We start from the raw sequence: 18009 nt of genomic DNA, 5'->3' as shown, positions 1-18009 counted from the left end.
TACCTTTCTGATGGGAAGGCAAAATGCTATTTATTTTGAAACAGTCTCAAAGGTACAGAAAGGTTGCCAATATGCTACAAAGTACTTATTTTGGGGAGGAGCCATTTGTGAATAAATTGTCAACAGGATACCCCGTTGCCCCCCCTCCCACAACTTTAGTATGTATTTCTTACAGATAAGGATATTGTGTTTCTTTTCTTTTCCTTTTTCTTTTTTTCTCTCTCTCTTTTTTTTTTTTCAGACAGAGTCTCACTCTGTTGCCTAGACTGGAGTGCAGTGGCATGATCTTGGCTCACTGCAACCCCCGCCTACTGGGATCAAGATTCTCCTGTCTCAGCCTCCTGAGTAGCTGGGATTACAGGCATGTGCCACCAAAGCCAGCTAAGTTTTCTATTTTTAGTAGAGACAAGGTTTCACCATGTTGGCCAGGCTGGTCTCGAACTTCTGACCTCAGGTAATCCACCCACCTTGGCCTCCCAAAGTGCTGGGATTACGGGTGTGAGCCACCACACCCAGCCTCAGGATGTTGTTTTTCATAACTACAGTAGAGAAACATCAAAATCAGAAAGCAACATTGATACATTACTACTATCTAATCCTCAGACCCCATTCAGCTTTCTCCCGTTGTTCCAATAATGTCCTTATTTTTTATTTATTTTCATTTTTTGAGACAGAGTCTCACTCTGTCACCCAGACTGGAGTGCAATGGCGTGATCTTGGCTCACTGCAACTTCTGACTCCTGGGGTCAAGCGATTCGCCTGCCTCAGCCTCCTGAGTAGCTGGGATTACAGGTGCCCATCACCACGCCTGACTAATTTTTGCATTTTTAGTAGAGACAGGGTTTCACCATATCGGTCAGGCTGGTCTCAAACTCCTGACCTCAGATGATCCACCCACCTCAGCCTCCCAAAGTGCTGGGATTACAGGCATGAGCCACCATGCCTGGCCCAATAATGTCCTTTATAACAATAAAATCCAGTTCAGAATTATACATTTCGTTTTCATGTGTCTTTAGTTTCTATAATTATGGAACGGTTCCTCAATCTTTCTTTGACTTTCATGACCTTGACACTTTTGAATAATTCAAGCCACTTAATTCGTGAAACAGCCCTCGTTTTGGGTTTGTCTGGTGTCTCCTCAAAATCAGATTGAGGCGTGCAAGAATGTCACAGAAATGACGCCGCGTCCTTCTGACTGCATCCTGGTGGGTGGTACACCATTTAGATGTTGCCAATTACTGACAACATTAACTTTTCTTTCAATCACTTGATTAAAATGATGTGTTCCAGGCTTTTCCATTGTAAAGTGACTCTTTTTTCCCTTTGTAATTAATAAGGATTTTGTAGGGAGGTACTTTGAGACTATGTAAACATCCCATTCCTCACTAAACTTGCTGTTTTTCCCTAGCTGTTTCTGTCAGTGTGGACTATGGGTTATAATCTATTAGTATCTGTCTTGGTCCATTCCATTGCTAGAAAGTAGCCTGAGACTGAGTAATTTATGAAGAAAAGAGGCAGATTTGGTTCACAGTTCTGCAGGCTGTACAAGAAGCATGGTGGCCGGGCGCAGTGGCTCACACCTGTAATCCCAGCCAATACGGAAGGCCGAGGTGGTGGATCACCTGAGATTTGAGACCAGCCTGGGCAACATGGTGAAACCTCATCTTTACTAAAAATACAAAAATTAGCTAGGCATAGTGGTGCATGCCTATAATCCCAGCTACTTGGGAGACTGAAGTGGGAGAATTGCTTGAACCCAGGAGGTGGAGGTTGTAGTGAGCCGAGATTGCACCATTGCACTCCAGTTTGGGAGACACAGGGAGACGGAAGAAGGAAGAAGAAAGAAGGAAGAAGAAGAAAAAGAAGAGGAAGAAGAAGAAGAAGAAGAAGGAGAAGGAGGAGGGGGGAGGAGGAGGGGAGGAGGAGAAGGAGGAGGAGGAAAAGGAGGAGGAGGAAGAGGAGGAGGAGGAAGAGGAGGAGGGGGAGGAGGAGAAGGAGGAGGAGGAGGAAGAGGAGGAGGAGGAGGAAGAGGAGGAGGAGGAGGAAGAGGAGGAGGAAGAGGAGGAGGAGGAAGAGGAGGAGTGGGGAGGAGGAGGAGGAGGAGGAGCAGCAGCAGCATAGCCCTGGCATCTGCTTCTGGTGAGGGCTTCAGGAAACTTCCACTCGTGGCAGAAGGCAGGTATGTCACATGGTGAGATAGGAAGACAGAGAGGAGGAGGTGCCAGGCTCTGTTTAACTATCAGCTCTCAAGGGAAGTAACAGAGCAGGAACTCACTCATTACTTTGAGTGGGGCACCAAGCTGTTCCTGAGGGATCTGTCCCTGTGACCCAAACACCTCCCACTAGGCCCTGCCTCCAACACCGGGGATCAGATCTCCACATGAGATTGGGAAGGGAAAAATATCCAAACTATATGAGTACCGTTATTTATTTTGGTGCTCAAATTGTCCCATATTCCACCAGTGGCGGCCCCTTCTGTACCTGTCACTCTATAAGCATGTCCTACTCTCACATGGGACATGCCCTGGCCTCCACTTGTCCCTTGCTCAACCCAACTCTGGAATCTGCTATTTCTCCAGGCAGGTCCAGTGGCTTCCAGTAAGGACTGGTATTTAGAAACCAAGTTTTGGGCACTAGCTTTACTTATGGCTATTGAGGTTTGATTGTGCCTAGGTGCTCTCAGGGGACAGAACAAGAGAATGGGTATATTCCTGAGGCATCTGGTGGGGGAAGAGGCTAAGTTAGCATCTAGAAGCTGGGGGACGTTAGTGGAAGTTGCGTGGAAAATCCAACAAGAGAGTAAACACAGTTGGATAAAATATGGTGACCTGGCACATACAAAACCATACAGAGTGAACGTGTATCTAGGATTTTCTCTGTGAATGAGGATAACGGCATTTCATGGGTTTACAAAGCACTTTTGTATCCACTCTGTTTTGGCGCTCACGATGTCTACGGGGCGCATGGACAGTCATCTGCTCGGCAGTATTGGGCCTTTGCGGAGCTGGCTGCTCATCCATGATTCCCAGGAAGTGAGCTGGCTGGCAGCTGCCTGTGGTTGTAAGGAAGTGACACTGCACAGGGACTGCCCAACCTCTGAAGGAATCCCCAGGAAGACGTGATCAGGCCAAGAGGAAGCTTGTCCTTCTCAAAGGGGACTTCTTCCCCTCACCGCTCAGGAGCAGCCACGATGACAGTGAACCAGGGAGATTCTCCGAGGAAGTCAGGCCAGGACCGGGCTCCACTGCCAAGATGTGAGCCCTGGCTGGGTGTCATGGCCACGGACAGGTAGCCCCTGCACACTGTTTCCCTTCTAGCTTCTCCTAAAGCCAGTCTTCATTGTGGATCATCTATTTTCTCTCCACTATTGTATATATGGTGTTTTGGGGTGGTTGAGTTTACAATTTAACCGCAGGGTATAGGATAAGAAGAAGCCATACTGAGACCTCATGGACAGGCATGCACATTACTCAGACATCTTGATCTTAGAGCTGGCCATGACTTGGATTATCTTTTTCACAGAGAGTAAATGCATTTTTAGTTGTGGATGGGGTGGTGGGTTCTTTATATTAGCAGGAGCATTTTTAATGTTATATTTTCTATTGAGATGAAATTCATATAACATTAAATTAATCATTTTAAAGTGTATGATTTGGCTGGGTGCAGTGGCTCATGCCTGTAATCCCAGCACTTTGGGAGGCCGAGGTGAGTGGATCACTTGAGGTCAGGAGTTCAAGACCACCCTGACCAACATGGTGAAACCCTGCCTCTATTAAATACAAAAAATTAGGCCGGGCGCGGTGGCTCACGCCTGTAATCCCAGCACTTTGGGAGGCCGAGGCGGGTGGATCACAAGTTCAAGAGATCGAGACCATCCTGGTCAACATGGTGAAACCTCGTCTCTACTAATACAAAAAATTAGCTGGGCATGGTGGCGCGTGCCTGTAATCCCAGCTACTCAGGAGGCTGAGGCAGGAGAATTGCCTGAACCCAGGAGGCGGAGGTTGCGGTGAGCCGAGATCGCGCCATTGCACTCCAGCCTAGGTATCAAGAGCGAAATTCCGTCTCAAAAAATAAAAATAAAAATAAATAAATAAATAAATAAATAAATACAAAAAATTAGCCAGGAGTGGTGGTGCATGCCTGTAGTCCCAGCTACTTGGGAGGCTGAGGCAGGAGAATCACTTGAACCCTTGAGGCGGGGGTTGCAGTGAGCCAAGATCGTGCCATTGTACTCAAGCCTGGGCAACAAGAGCAAAACTCTGTCTCAAAATAAATAAATAAATAAATAATAAAATAATATAAATAAAGTGTACAGTTCAGTGGCATTTAGTCCATTCACAGTGCTGTGCAGCCACCAACTCCGTCAAGTGCAGGAACACTTTTGAAAGTGCATCCATGGTGGGGAAAGGTACGCATGGATGCTGCGTGGCCATCGGGTGGCGTGTGATGTGTTTGCCCAGCTTCCTTGCTTTGGTGAACAGCCTTGCCCTGCTTCACAGGGTGCTGGCAGGATCTGTTCATCCTAGTGCCACTGGTTGCACCCACTTCCAGGAGAGGGCATGTAATCTGTGCGGTCTCACTGGCCACAGAGCCTGGTTCAGGGTGGACTTGTGACCAACACCAGAACAACTGAACTAGCCCCTGGGACTTTTCTGCTAGGGATGGCCCCTTGAGTGAGGGTGACATTGAAGAAAAACAAAAACAGAAACAAAAACCAGGGCAATTGTGTGTCTCAGTCTTTGAGGCTCAGAGCTGGGGGTGAAGCGTTGTTAAAAACCCCAAGCTTCATGTCCTGGAGGCAATAGGGGACTTTCTGAAGTCCTTTTTCCTTTCTTGAAGGAAAAGAAAATGATATTCTTCCACTGGGATTCTAAGCTGGGAGCATATGAACCTGAGCCTGCTGGCCGCCATCTTCCAAGGCTGTGTGGAGTTTGTTTAAAGTAGGAGGAAAAGATGCCAAAATAGTGGGAAGCAGTCATGAGCAATGGAACAAGGGAAGAAAGGGAGAGGGCGGGGAGAGAGTGCACTCTGGAGCTGGCATTTGAACCCCTGAGTTTTCCTATTCCAAAAGCCCCAACCCTGGGCAATTGTCTCAATTCTGAACAATGGAATCCCTCTATTTAGGCTAATTCAGGCTGGTATTCTGTTACGGCAACAGAGAGAACCTTGACTAATATAACAGCCCGACCTGGCAGGTGGGTGGAAGGATCCCCATGTGTTACAGATGAAGAACCGACGGTGATGAGGTCCAGGACATAGTTCTCCTAGTAGGTGTCACGTGGAGGGGATATTAAGATGACTGCAGTAGTGAGTCACTGTGGGGGTGGAAGTCACCGAGCATCTGGTAGGTGAGCCAGGTCTGGAAGTCAGGAAGGAGGATGGAAGGTCACCCACTGTGCCAAAGGCAGATGGGATGGTTTGAGGAGGATGGATGGCAAGGACACAAGACATGTCAGGATGTTGGGGCCAAGGGTAGCCCAACAGCCACTTCTCTCTTTTGAGTCAGGAGTGTGGGAGCTAAGCCTTCCGCTGGAGGCCCTGGGTAGAGGATGTTAGAGGAACACGTGACCTGTGATGGGGCTGAGAGGGCCCGTGTGGTAGTCACCGGTGCTAACTCTATCTGGTTCTCGCCACCTTGAGGCCCATGGTGGCATTTACTTCCTGGTCCTTGTAGGTGAATGGAGCTGTGTGACTGCCTCTAGTGACGAGTGCCTTTTGTCAATGGGACACCCGCTGGAACTCTCCTTGAGATAGTGGCTCTCCCGTTGACCAGGGTCCCTGACTATTCAATGAGCAGAACCCCCTCTGCAAACCTGCGATAGACATGTGACATGGGCAAGAGAAGGAATTTAGCGGTTCTTTGGTAATCCACTGGAAATGTAATATACAGTTGGATTATGCTCTATATTTTTATTGTGGTAAAATAGACATAACATGGCATTTATCATTTTAACCTTTTTTTTTTTTTTGAAATGGAGTTTTGCTCTTGTTGCCCAGGCTGGAGTGCAGCGGCACCATCTTGGCTCACGGCAACCTCCACCTCCCAGGTTCAAGCAATTCTCCTGCCTCAACCTCCCAAGTAGCTGGGATTACAGGTGCCTGCCACCACACCTTGCTAATTTTTGTATTTTTAGTAGAGACAGGGTTTCACCATGTTGGCCAGGCTGGTCTCGAGCTCCTGATCTCAGGTGATCCGCCCGCATCGGCCTCCCAAAGTGCTGGGATTACAGGTGTGAGCCACTGCGCCCAGCCATTTTAATCATTTTTGAATGTATAGTTCAGTGGCATAAGTACAACCACCACCACTATTCATCTCCAGAACTTTTTCATCTTCACAAACTGAAACTCTATCCCCATTAAACACTGAATTCCCATTCTCCCTCCCCGCAGCCACTGGTACCCACCATTCTACTTCTGTCTCTGTGAGTCTGACTACTCCAGGGCCTTCATATAAGTGGAATCCTACAGTATTTGTGCATTTGGGTCTGGCTCATTTCATTTAGCATAATATCCTCCAGGTTCATGCATGTTGTAGCAGGTGTCAGGATTCCCTTCTTTTTAAGGCTAGATCATCTTCTATTGTATGGAGAGATTGCATTTTGCTTATTCATTCATCAGTTGATGAACATCTAGGTTGCCTCCACTTCTGGCCATTGTGAATAATGTTGCTATAAAACATTGTTGTATAAATATCTATTCAAATCTCTGCTTTCAGCCAGGCGCGGTGGTTCATGCCTGTAATCCCAGCACTTTGGGAGGCCAAGGCGGGTGGATCACCTGAGGTCAGGAGTTCAAGACCAGCCTGGCCACCATGGTGAAACCCGGTCTCTACTAAAAATGCAAAAATTACAGGCGTGGTGGTGTGTGCTTATAATCCCAGCTATTCAGGAGGCTGAGGTAGCAGAATCACTTGAACCCAGGAGGTGGAGGTTGCAGTAAGCCGAGATTGCGCCACTGCACTCCGGCCTGGATGACAAAATCGAAACTCTTTCTCAAAAACAAAAACAAAACAACAACAAAAACAAACAAACAAAATCTCTGCTTTCAGTTCTTTGGACTGTACACCAGGAAGTGCTGGGTTATATAGTAATTCTATGTTTAATTTTTTTTCAGGTACCGCCATACTGCTTTCCAGAGAAACTTTGTGGTTTTAAGTCACTGAGATTTGGAGTTGTTTGTTACTGCAGGACAACCTAGCCTGCCCTGATACTGCCCCATACTCCAGATAATCTAGAATCAGCCAGGATTCTGATGAGGCCACAGTGGGGCAGACACAAGTGAGGGGTGTAGAATCTCAAAGGCTAAACCAACCTGAGTTAACCCAGTATGTTGTATGGTGATGAGGGTTAGCCAGCTGGAATTACAGGTGCGATATGCCTCCTCTTGGGACCAAACACATTAGGGCCAGGGTCTGGAACCAACCCTGTAGCCATATGGTTGTTTCTTAACAAACATAAACCCCCTACATGGTCACCTTGGGCCTCTTGACCTCAGCAACCCATACATCCAAGGTTACATACTTCAGTGGCTCCTAATAATGTCATCATAAATAGCCCTATTGAATAGAAATTTACATTTGCTCATCATGGCCCTGAGAATTTCAGCTTTTTGTTTTGTTTTGTTTTGTTTTGTTTTTTTTGAGACAAAGTCTCACTCTGTCACCCAGGCTGAAGTGTACCAACGGCACAATCTCAGCTCACTGCAACCTCCACCTCCCAGGTTCAAGTGATTCTCCTGCCTCAGCCTCCTGAGTAGCTGGGACTACAGGCATGCTCCACCATGCCCGGCTAATTTTGTATTTTAAGTAGAGATGGGGTTTCACCATGTTGACCAGGTTGGTCTCAAACTCCTGACTTCAAGTGATCCACCCACCTTGACCTCCCAAAGTGCTGGGATTACAGGGGTGAGCCACTGCATCCATCGAATTTCAGCTTCTTAAGAGCAACTATGTTTCAAAAGTGTGGTGTGGGCTGAGCACAGTGGCTCATGCCTGTCATCCCAACACATTGGGAATCTGAGGTGGGAGAATCACCTGAGCCCAGTTCAAGACCAGCCTGAGCAACATACAGAGACCCCTATCTCTACAAATAATAACAATAAATTAGCCAGGCAGGTGGTGTGCATCTATAGCCTCAGATACTCAGGAGGCTGAGGCAGGATGACTGGTTGAGCCCAGAAGGTCAAGGCTGCAGTGAGCCATGATCATTCCACTGCACTCCAGTCTGGGCAACAGAACAAGACTCTGTCTCAATAAAAGAAAAGAAAAAAAAGATGTGGTGTGGGGTGATTTCAGAGTCAAATGGACCCGGCTTTGAATCCTGGCTCTGCCACTTCCCAACTGTATGGCTTTGAATAAGACCAAGCCTCAGTTTCTTCATCTGTAGCGTGAGGGTAGTACAAACTACATCACAGGGCTGGCAAAGACTACGGAAAATGCCTCTGGTGCCTGGCACATAGTAGACACTCAGTAAACAGTTGCTGCTGTTTAGGGGCAGTCTTCTGTAAACCCTTGATGAAGGCAGAGGTATCTCAGTCACCTTTCTAAAAATGGTCTTCTCCTTTGCCAAGCTGGGTGCACTATTTAGAATGTTCACGGATGCCCCTCTTGATGTAGAAAGTGAAGAGTCCAGGAATCTGAGGGTCACATGTTAATTCCACCAAGCTTTACTGAGTATCTCCTAGCAGCAAGTGCGGGGCTACAGGGATGACAGACATGGTCCTGGTCCTCGCAGAGCATTAGGAGTCTCTGGGGATGGGCCGGTGGAGACCATGGACAGCAGGGCCTATCATCAGTAGAGGGGGTGGCCACTTGAGTGAGGGTGACACTGATCACAGCCAGAACTATGGCCTGGAGACTGGTCTCAGATCTTGAGGCTCAGGGTGGGGGTTGGGGAGATGGAGGGACCTGGAAGCATTGGAGGACTTCAGGAAAGAAAACCTTCCCTTCTGTATGAAAGGCAGCTCCTGGTCCCAGAGAACTTGGCAACTCCTTTCTGTGACCCTCAAAAGGGTGGCGCTGATGGGGGCTGTGCTGCTTGGGGAGAAGGGAAAAGTAAGACCCGATTCACTGTGAAGTGAGTCCCACCACCAACGCCAGCAGCCCCTGCCCGCAAGTAGGATGGCGGGTCCCTGGGGAGAGAACACACCATGTCCTGTGCCAGTCAGGGAGCTCAGGGCACTGTATGTAGCTGAAGGGTTGAGTGGAATTCGGGGTGCAGAGCTGAGGTGGTTGGTGGGATGCAGGGGCGCGCAAGGAGGCTGAAAGCGGGGCGGGGGGGGGGTCCCAGCCCCAAGTCCTAGAGCGGCTGCTGGAGGAGTGAGATGAGCACACAGTGGCTGTGCTGGTGGAATTAGAGATGCCCCAAGTCAGGAACCCGGAGCCCTGAGAGCTTCATGGGGAAGGAGAACAGCCCCCACAGTGAAGGGGTGAGGGCGGAGTGTAGGTATGCACGGAATCTTCCAGCTGGAAGAGACCTTCAATGTCATCTCGTTCAACCTCCCACCTCATGAAATCTTTCAGTCTTCCAGTGCCCAACTGAGGGCACCCAACTCTACTTGGACACCTCAAGGTACGGGGAACTCACTCCCTTCCAGGCGGCTGATCTCAGAGAGGCTCTGGAGCCTGCGGGACCGCCAGGAGGGCTGTGGCGCTCCGACCTTGGCCCTGTAGAGCGGCGTGGCCTCCACTCCGCGGCGGCACCTGGCTGGGGGTTGCGGCGCGGATGGGCCGGCGCTGCTGTCCCCAGCCCCAGTGCTGAGGCAGGCAGAGCGCAGTGGGCTCTGGCGGAGGTCGGAAGAACTGCAGGGCGAAGGCCGCCGGGGGCTCCGCGGGCTGCGGGGGGAGGCACTTGACACCGGCCGGGGGAGAGGAGGGGCCGCTGTCCCTACGGCCAGTGCTGGATGCGGGAACCCAGCGCAGAGGCAGCGCCAGGTAGCGGGGCACCCCGCGTGGGGAGGGCTGCGGCGAGGCCCCGTGCTCGGCTCCGACACGAGGGGCTCGGAGTGGCCGAGAGCGTGGCCGAGGCGGGGCGCTCGGGCCCGGCGCCCGGTCGGGGCGGTGCGGGGTCCAGACCTCCGCCTCCCGGCGTGCGGGGACCCTGGCGGGGCCGCGGAGGCCGGAAAGTCGCGCCGAGGGCGCTAGGACCGGCCGCGCGCCCAGGCCGCTCCAGCCGCGGCGCCCCGGGGCCCCCCAGTCGGCGCTGCCTCCCCGGCCGGCTCCGCAGCGCCGGGGCCCGGGCCAGCGCGGCCGCGGGGGGCGAGCGGCGGGCGGAGGCCTGGGCCGGCGGGCGGCCGGAGGGAGGGAAGGAGGAAGGCGGAGAGAAGGGGTGGGAGGGGGGGACCCGGCGGAGGAGGCGGAGAGAGGGAGCGCGACAGCGAGCGGAGGGAGGGAGCGAGCGAGGCAGGCAGGCGGGCCGGGAGGGAGGGAGGGCGCGCGGGCGGCGGCGGCGGCGGCGAGAGCAGAGGACGAGCCGGGACGCGGCGCCGCGGCACCAGGGCGCGCAGCCGGGCCGGCCCGACCCCACCGGCCACACGGTAATCAGCGCCGCTGCTGGCGGCCCGGGAGGCCGGCCCGGAGGCGGCGGGGAGCCGGGGAGCCGGGGAGCCGGGCGGGGGGCACCGCGGCGGGCAGTGCCCGGCTCGGGGCAGGCTCCCGGACCCCCGCAACTCGGCGCCGGGCGCCCGCGGGGCCGGGACTGCGGGCTGGGACGGCGGGCGGGGCTGGCCGGGCTGGCCGAGTCGGCGCGGGGGATTTGAGGGTTTGTTTATGTCCCCGCGGGCTCGGCAGGCGCTCCCTCCCGTCCCGCCCGCTCCCGGCGCGGACCCCCCTCTCCGCCCCCGCCCGGCTCCGGGCTCAAGTTCAAGTCTATACAATGCCGCGGGGGGCCCCTCCACCGCCGGCCTCCGCCGCGGTGCCCGGCTCGGCGCTGCTGCAGGGGCCCCGGCCGGGCCGCCCCCGCCTTCCGGGCTCTGCCCCCGCCCCGCGGCCCCGCCTGGAGCCCGCGGCCAGGACGCCGGAGGGCGCAGACCCCGACCCAGAAGGATCGGCCCCCGCGGCGGCCCGGGGGAGCGGGGGAGGGGGCGGGGGCCGGGCCCCGCGCAGGCTCCGCGGCGGCGGCAGAAAATGGCAGCCCAGCCTGGCACGACCCGGCCCCCCGCCCCTCCCCCCGGCGCCCGGCCCTCCTCGGCCCCGCGGGGCGGGGGACCCGGGAGGCCCCCGGGGGCGGGCCGAGGGGTGATTGCGGGGCCGGGCCGAAGAGCGCCGCGCCGCGATCCTCCTCCGGCCACCTGTGGCTGGGGGTGCGGGGCGCCGGCGGGTCCGGGAGGGGCGGCAGGGCGGGCAAGAGCGCCGTCTGGGGGGCACACCTCCCCGCGGAGTGCCAGCGGCACGGAGTGGGGGTCGTCGTGCCCGGCTCCTCCCTGTCCCCACCGCGGGCCGTGGGAGCCGGGGCGGCCGCGGTGGCGGCGCCGCAATGTGGGGGCGGGGCGGGGGCGGGCGACGATCCCGGGCCCGGGCCGCGGGGGCCGGAAAACGCGGGGGTGGGAGCAGCGGGGCCAGGGCCGAGAGCGGCGCGTGGGGGGGACGCCTGGGGTCGTCCCTGCAGCCCCCCCGGGCACATTCCCACGCACGCGGACACACTCACGCACACGCACCCCGCCGGGCCGGTGCAGACGTGTCCTTGAAAGCTTCGCATCTGCACAGTGAAGGACGAGGCCTCGCCGCGGCTGCGGAGCGGGGTCTTCGGCCCCACGTCCCCGCACCCCGGGAAACCCCCAGCTTCAGAGCCGCAGGCGGCCGCGGTCCGTGTCCCGCCCTCACCCCGCTCCCCTCCCCCAGGCCGCCCTGTCCTCCCTCCCCTTCGGCGCGGACCGGGCTGGCGCGGGTCCAGGGCCCGCCCCTGGCCTCCCCCAGCCCCTCATCGCTGGGGCCCGCGGCCCTGGGGCTGCCAAACTGCGTTTCGTTTTCCTGAAGCCTCCCTTCTTGGGGGCACCCTCTCCCACCTTAGCCCCCCTCTACCATTTCTCCCCGTCTTCTTATCCCCTCCGTCCTGCCACTCTCTCTCTCTGCTGCCAGTTGAGGAGGTGTCGGCGCCCTGGGCAGGAAGCGGTGCCCTCTGGTTCCCAGGGGCTGCCTCCTTCGGCTCCTGAGGGGAGCCCCCTGTGGCTGCACCTTGACCCAACATGGCGTCTGGCACCCAGCAGGGCAGCTCTGGCCTGCGGCAGGCTGCAGGCGGGCGGGTGGGCAGGGCCGGGCCCCAGAGTCGCGCAACTCCCCCCGTCCCCGTCTCAAACCAGCGGGGACAGAAGCCTTGGGGAGAAGCGCCCTCTGCCCTGTGACCCAACTTGCCCCTCGCTGCCGTGCCTAGAGACTGCCATCAGCATCCCTGGGGGCCTGCTCCGTCTTCATGTTTCACCCTAGGCTGCCAGTGGCTGAACCGCCTCCTGGGCGGGCGGCTGCGAAGGGATCCTGGGATCAGGTGCTGCTCCAGTGTCGCCTCCTCCCTCCCTCCCTCCCTCCCTCCCGGGCAGATGTGACAGCTGCAGCCAGGGGAGCTCTTCTCCTTGCTGTTGCCAGGGTATTAGGTCTGGCCTGTGGGATTTGGGGAGCCAGGCATCCGGGGCACCCTCTTGGGATGACTGGCAGGGGCCAGCTCCTGGTAGTTTTCTGAGCAGCCTGCCTTTGGAGAGTTGAGTTGTGGGGAGTTCCTGCTGGGTTTCTGGGGGCAAAATGGTCCCCCTCTGCCTCCAGGTTCCACCTAGGCCCTGATTGGGCTGTGACAGGTGGCTGTCAGGGTGGGAGTGTGTGTGCACAAGTGCTGGCTGCAGGCGAGGGCCCAGGCCGACCTCCGCAGCAGTCCTGGCACCTGCCTTCTTCCCCTGATGGTTCCCCCTCTTCTATGCAGCCCCTCCCCAGATAAGCAGCTGCCGGTTCAGGCCCACCAAACTTCCCTTGTTACCCCACCCTGGCATCAGTGCCTTCCATACGAGACTGGCCCTGAAAAAGGTGAATTCCTTCTAGACTCAAGGAGTGGACTGGTCTACAGGGCCAGGGCTGCCTTCTGAGTCCTGGAGAAGCCTAGGAGAGGACGCCAGCGGCCATCTGTCAGGGTGTCTGCAGACAGGATTCCTCTGTGGGGTGGGGGTTGGACTAGAGCCGGAAGGTCCATTCCAGCTTTGACATTCTATGACTCTGATTCTAGTTGTGGAATTTCAGGCCCAGAAATGGGGACAAGGTAGTCTGTTTTTCGGCACAGGGCAGTAATTGGGGAAGGCTTCCAAGGAGAAGGAGATAGGAGAGCGATCAGGGCCCCCAAGGGGTTGGGCCTTGGGAAGGAGAGGCAGTATGGGGAGGGTCCCTGCAAGAGACTGGTTGGTCACGCCTGACTCGGCAGAGGGTGTAAAAGTACAGCCTCCTTTAAGCCTCGGCACGTGTGTGGCCTGTAGGTTTGTGTATAAATCCCCGTGTGTGGATAATTTGTGACGTTTCCTTTTCAAGTCCAATTCACAGTAAGCTCCTCAGTCCCATATAGATGTTTTACTATCGCTTTCACACCCACCTCTTCCAGTGGTTCTCAGAAAGCTAGGAAGACAGGACAAGCCGTAAAATTTTTGTCCTGGGTCACTGGAAGGAAGAAGTGGAGCCAGGCCTGCACTCAGGGGAAGGCGCCCCACTCTACCGCGCACATGTGTCGGTGCCCCCTCTCAGTTTGTAATCTCCAGGGAACAGGGTCCTTGCCTCCCTGGGTCCCCGTTGGACCAGCGGTGAGGCCCCCCAGGGTGTCTGCTGAGTGAGGGGAGTGCTCTGCTGTCTTGCCCTCTCCCTGAGGCAGCGTGAGTGCGGGGCTCCCCGCTGCTGCCAGTGGCCACCGCCTACTTACAGGCCAGCTCCTCAGGCTCTCGCTTCCCTGAAAGACCCAAGTTCTTTCCCAGCAAAAGCCCAGACTCCCCTGAGGCTTCTCTTTTTGGAATCCAGGGAGAAAGAGGACTCTAATAGGTGACTTAAAGCAGACCACCCTCTCCCCATCTTTTGGTCTGAACTGTCAGCATTAGAACCCAAACCTCAGAATTGCAGCCTGGAAGAGGAGTTTAGCTCTGAGAGCTCTTGGAGCTGGGGACAGGGCTGTTTGTGGGAGGTGGTGCCCAGTTCTTCCCAGGGTTATCTGTGCTACCCAGAGCCTGAGGCCTGCAGGGCCGTTCACGTGCCGGTCACATGCCTCTCCCTGAGCACTTCCTGCTGCCTCCAACTTGCTGGCCTGGAGTCCTGGACTTGGTGCGTGTCCTCCCCACCCTGTGCCCCACTGGGAGTCGAATGTGTCTCTGGCCTCTAGCAAGTAGGGCCAGAGCGTCTACCCTATGCTATTCCCCACGCTGCGGCCCTTGGGGAATAGCTTCCATTTCCGTTTGAATATTAGTAGATGAGCAGAAAGCCCGCCTGGCCCGAGGCTGGGTTTCTGCAGGAACTTCGCTGTTCCTGAGCAGGACTTTAATAGGCTACTAAAGGTGCCAGATTCCTTTACACTTTCATTTTGAGCGCTCATTTCCAATCATTTCTCTCTTTGACGATTTTTCCCTAAAAACATGACCAAATCTGAGATTCATGAAGTGTCAGCCTGAGATTTATGTCTGTGTCCGAGCCTGCCTCCACTTGGCTAAGCGTGTGGGCAAGACGAGGTTCGGTGCATGTGTGTCTGTGCATGATGTGCGTGTGTACGTGGTATGCTGCTGTGTGTGGATGAGGAGGACTTGCTTCCACATGAGCCAGTGTCAAGGCAGCGTGAGGCCCTCGAGCCACAGGGAGCTGCGCTCTGACTCCTCCCAGCAGCAGGAAGTTGGGCAAGAACTCGATTCCCTGGGCCTCAGTTTCCTTACCTGTAACATGGGAGTGCACATGGGTTCTGCCTACAGGTGATTGTGAGGATGGAGTGAGATGATGTGCGTTACAGCCCTAGCAGAGTGGGAGCCCTCCTGCTAGCTGTGTCTGTTTTCATCATTTGGGCGGCTCACGTGGACTGGCGCTGCAGGAAGTGCTCTGAGAAGCCTCGTCCACCTTCCTGTGTCTTTTGCAGAATCTTGGTCAGATGAGGAAAGTGCCGATTCTGATTCAAAATCCTGGGAGGTGGGAGGCTCCTCAGAGCCACTTAGCAATCTGTTGAGTTGAACAAATCACATGTCAACAGGTTGTTTTGCTTCCACCTGAAATCCCTCCTGCTGTAGTTTCAGCTCATTATTCTCATTTTGTCTTGAGTGCAGCAGCACTTTCCCACCGTATTCACTTCCACTTTCCAGAGATGTGCTGAGTATCTCCTGGCAGCCATGTCCTGTGCTGGCTTTGAGGGGACACAGTGCATTTAGGATGCGCCCAGCTAATGCGGGACTGCAGAGTGGGACCAGGGTCACCAGAGAGGGAGAATAAAGTGCTTAAAGAAGAGAGAGGTCACAACCAACTAAGGTGATCAGGGAAGGCTTCTTGAAGGAGATGGCATCTCAGAAGCGCCTCAGAGCATGGAAGTAGGGCTTTGGGGCTTCAAGGAAGAAGCCAGGCTGTCAGGGGCAGGGCAACATTGGGGGTTGGCTGTAGTGCCCGGGTGGTGACCTTGGTCCTGGGTTGTGCTGGAGGCCAGGCTGAGGCCCTGCCTTGGTTTGGGGAGGAGGTCTCTGTGCTCTGGGAACTCCTGTGTGACTCACGGAGAATCGCCCTGAACTGCCTGAGTGTGGCAGCCAGTGGGGGGTGGGGGTGGAGAGAGGACAGCAGGGAAGGAGAGGAAGGGGCCAAATAAGCTCATTTGGTGTCAGATCCTGATTCTTTCTGTTCTATATACTAGAGCTTAAGAGCTCAGACTTGGAGAGCAACAGAGCAGGGTTTAAATTACACTGACCCCAGGGGTTATGACTATTAAGGGGGAGGCCACGGTCAGGTCTGATCTGTGTTTGAGTGTTGGCAGTCATGGTGAGGATAGGTTGTAGTAGAAGGGTCTTTTTTGTGGCCTCCCCAGAGGTCTTCATGTCCCCCCTTTCCCCTTTGCCCATCCCACCAGCCTGAGACGCCTCAGCATCCAGGGCATTCCTCCAAGGGACCACCAGTGCCAGGGAAATGGGGGGGTGGAGACGTCAGGTTCCTGTCTCTGCAGCCTGACTCCACCCTGCCCCACAACACACATGCGCTGGGGAGAACCGAGCCACCAACCCAGAGGGGAGGTGCCCTGCAGGTGGCCTAGGCCCCCCAGGCATGAGTGCAGGTGCCTGGCAGCCCCCTGCAAGAACAGTTGGTGGGCAGGGCCCTCTGGGCCAAGTCTCCCTTGCTGATCACATCACAGGTCACCAGCCTGTCTGAAGGAGAGCAAGGGTGCTTGGTGGGCAGTGCAGGTGGGGGTAAGGGAGGCGCAGACGCCTGGGGCTTTCCTAGCTAAATCCAGTGTGGAGTGGACTTTTTTGTTTTTTTCAGCAGTAGCTCTGCGTTGCCCACTCCTGTCCTGTTGTGGCCCCCTCTGACCCTTAAGGCTGCCCAGCCTTATTTAGATATATGACCGGGTTCCTATTTTCTCTTTCCTGTGGTCATCGCCCTGCTCGCCACCATCCCTATTGATCTTCCCTCCCTGCTTCTGTTTCAAATGTCAAGGTCATTTTTAATTCTGAGCCAGTTATTAGCTGCCCCATCTGAGTGCACAGAGGGGACAGACAACCATCTCTTACAGTCAGTAACGGGAGAGCTGGAACTTGGGTCTCCTGACTCCTACTCTAGTGCTCTTCTCGCTATAATGAAAGGGGAGGGGGGCTTGTTGCGATGTTCGAGATCTGATGGATCAGCTAGGTTGTGGGTTCCAATGATCCTTCCTTGAAAAGGTAAAAAGATGCTTAGAGAGGAGATTATGGGGCATGGAGTTAGATTTGTGGCTCACTAAGCTGTTTATTGAGTGTGGGCTGTGTCCTGGGGAATACTTGGGAATGGCCATGGCCTGGGGGCAGGAGGCCTTTGGGGTGTCCCTCCCCCTCCACTCCCAAGAGGACCCCGGGAGGCACAGGGGGTTTGCCTCTGCCCATGCCAGGCCAGTAGGATGCCCCAGCACCCCAGCGAGCAGAACCTGTTTGGAAGGAGGCTTCGGGAAGGCCTGCATGATTACTCGTATAGGTTCCCAAAGTGGTAAATAAATGCACTGGTAAAGGGAAATCTACTTAGATTCCCTAAAAGTCTTTGAAACAAGGTAGCAAGTGTGTCTATTCTGATGTGTTAGATGCCCATGCAGTAGTGTTGTGGTTTAAAACAAAATGTTCATAGTGTAATCTCATTTTCGGGAACTTCTTTAAAATTGCTACAAATACGCACATTTATAGGTTTGCACATGCATGGAAAAGTTGTTCTGGAAGGATACACACAAACCCGTCAACAGGTTTTTGCATTTTAACTTTATACACTTTTGTTTTATTTGAAAAAATGTAAATGAACTTGTGTTACTTTCTTAATAACAACAAAAATAAAACTACACTTTTGAAAAGCCCATGGATAAGAATGTGGAAAAAAGAATTCAGTCACGTAAGGCTGAGGGATGGACTCTTTTTTTATAATGGGTAAGAAACTGGTTTAGAGACTGACAGCAAGGGGTAAGCTTACTCAGGTACGTGTCTTTTCTGGAAAGGCTGCAGGGAGAAATATTGCAGATATAAGGCCTCTGAGCAAAGGCCTAGGCTGGCAGGGATTAGGTGAGAGCAGAAAATAGGCCGCTGACTGCATGCACCCTGGCCCACGCCAGGGACAGGGGACAAAGTTAGCTTTATAGGATGGCGACTGGAAACACATTTCTGACCCAGAGTGAAGAACAAATCACTGAGGATCTTCCCCAAAAGCATCAGTCCGGTGGGCTGTTGTGGCCCAGAAGGTTCCTGGGGAACTGGAAGGTAACTGTGGCCTGGCCCGGGGTGGCGCTCAGGTGGCCCAGCCCTGGCATAGTGAGAGCCTCTTGGGAGGCCTCACCCAAGGGAGACAAAGTGGGGCTTCAGGAGGCCCCACAAAGG

The 18009-nt window shown here is 54.8% G+C and overlaps 1 protein-coding gene and 1 long non-coding RNA gene across 4 annotated transcripts in view; one reads left to right on the top strand and one right to left on the bottom strand.

Annotated features, from left to right (window-relative positions):
- Positions 1–8644: 8644 nt before the first annotated feature.
- Positions 8645–9642, bottom strand: LOC105717890 (uncharacterized). Of its 2 annotated transcripts, none has more exons than XR_001107614.2 (2): positions 9150–9642; positions 8645–9037 (listed from the first exon to the last, which is right to left on the bottom strand). It is a non-coding gene; the product is annotated as an uncharacterized LOC105717890 (long non-coding RNA). The 2 variants fall into 2 exon arrangements; XR_001107613.2 differs by having other exon boundaries at positions 8645–9034.
- Positions 9643–9864: 222 nt separating this feature from the next.
- DNMT3A (DNA methyltransferase 3 alpha) overlaps positions 9865–18009 on the top strand; it is a 111420-nt gene continuing 103275 nt past the window's right edge. The window contains exon 1 of one of the 2 annotated variants that reach the window (XM_012453299.3): positions 9865–9934. The gene's annotated coding sequence lies outside the window, so the exon portion shown is untranslated. Of the gene's footprint in view, positions 9935–10520; positions 10537–18009 lie in introns of those variants that run through there. The other variant, XM_064363905.1, reaches the window with a different exon arrangement.

Source organism: Aotus nancymaae, unplaced genomic scaffold (assembly GCF_030222135.1).
Source record: "Aotus nancymaae isolate 86718 unplaced genomic scaffold, 86718_ANA_hifiasm-v0.15.2.pri h1tg000057l, whole genome shotgun sequence".
Lineage (NCBI taxonomy): Eukaryota > Metazoa > Chordata > Mammalia > Primates > Aotidae > Aotus > Aotus nancymaae.
This window is presented reverse-complemented; position numbering and strand designations above follow the sequence as displayed.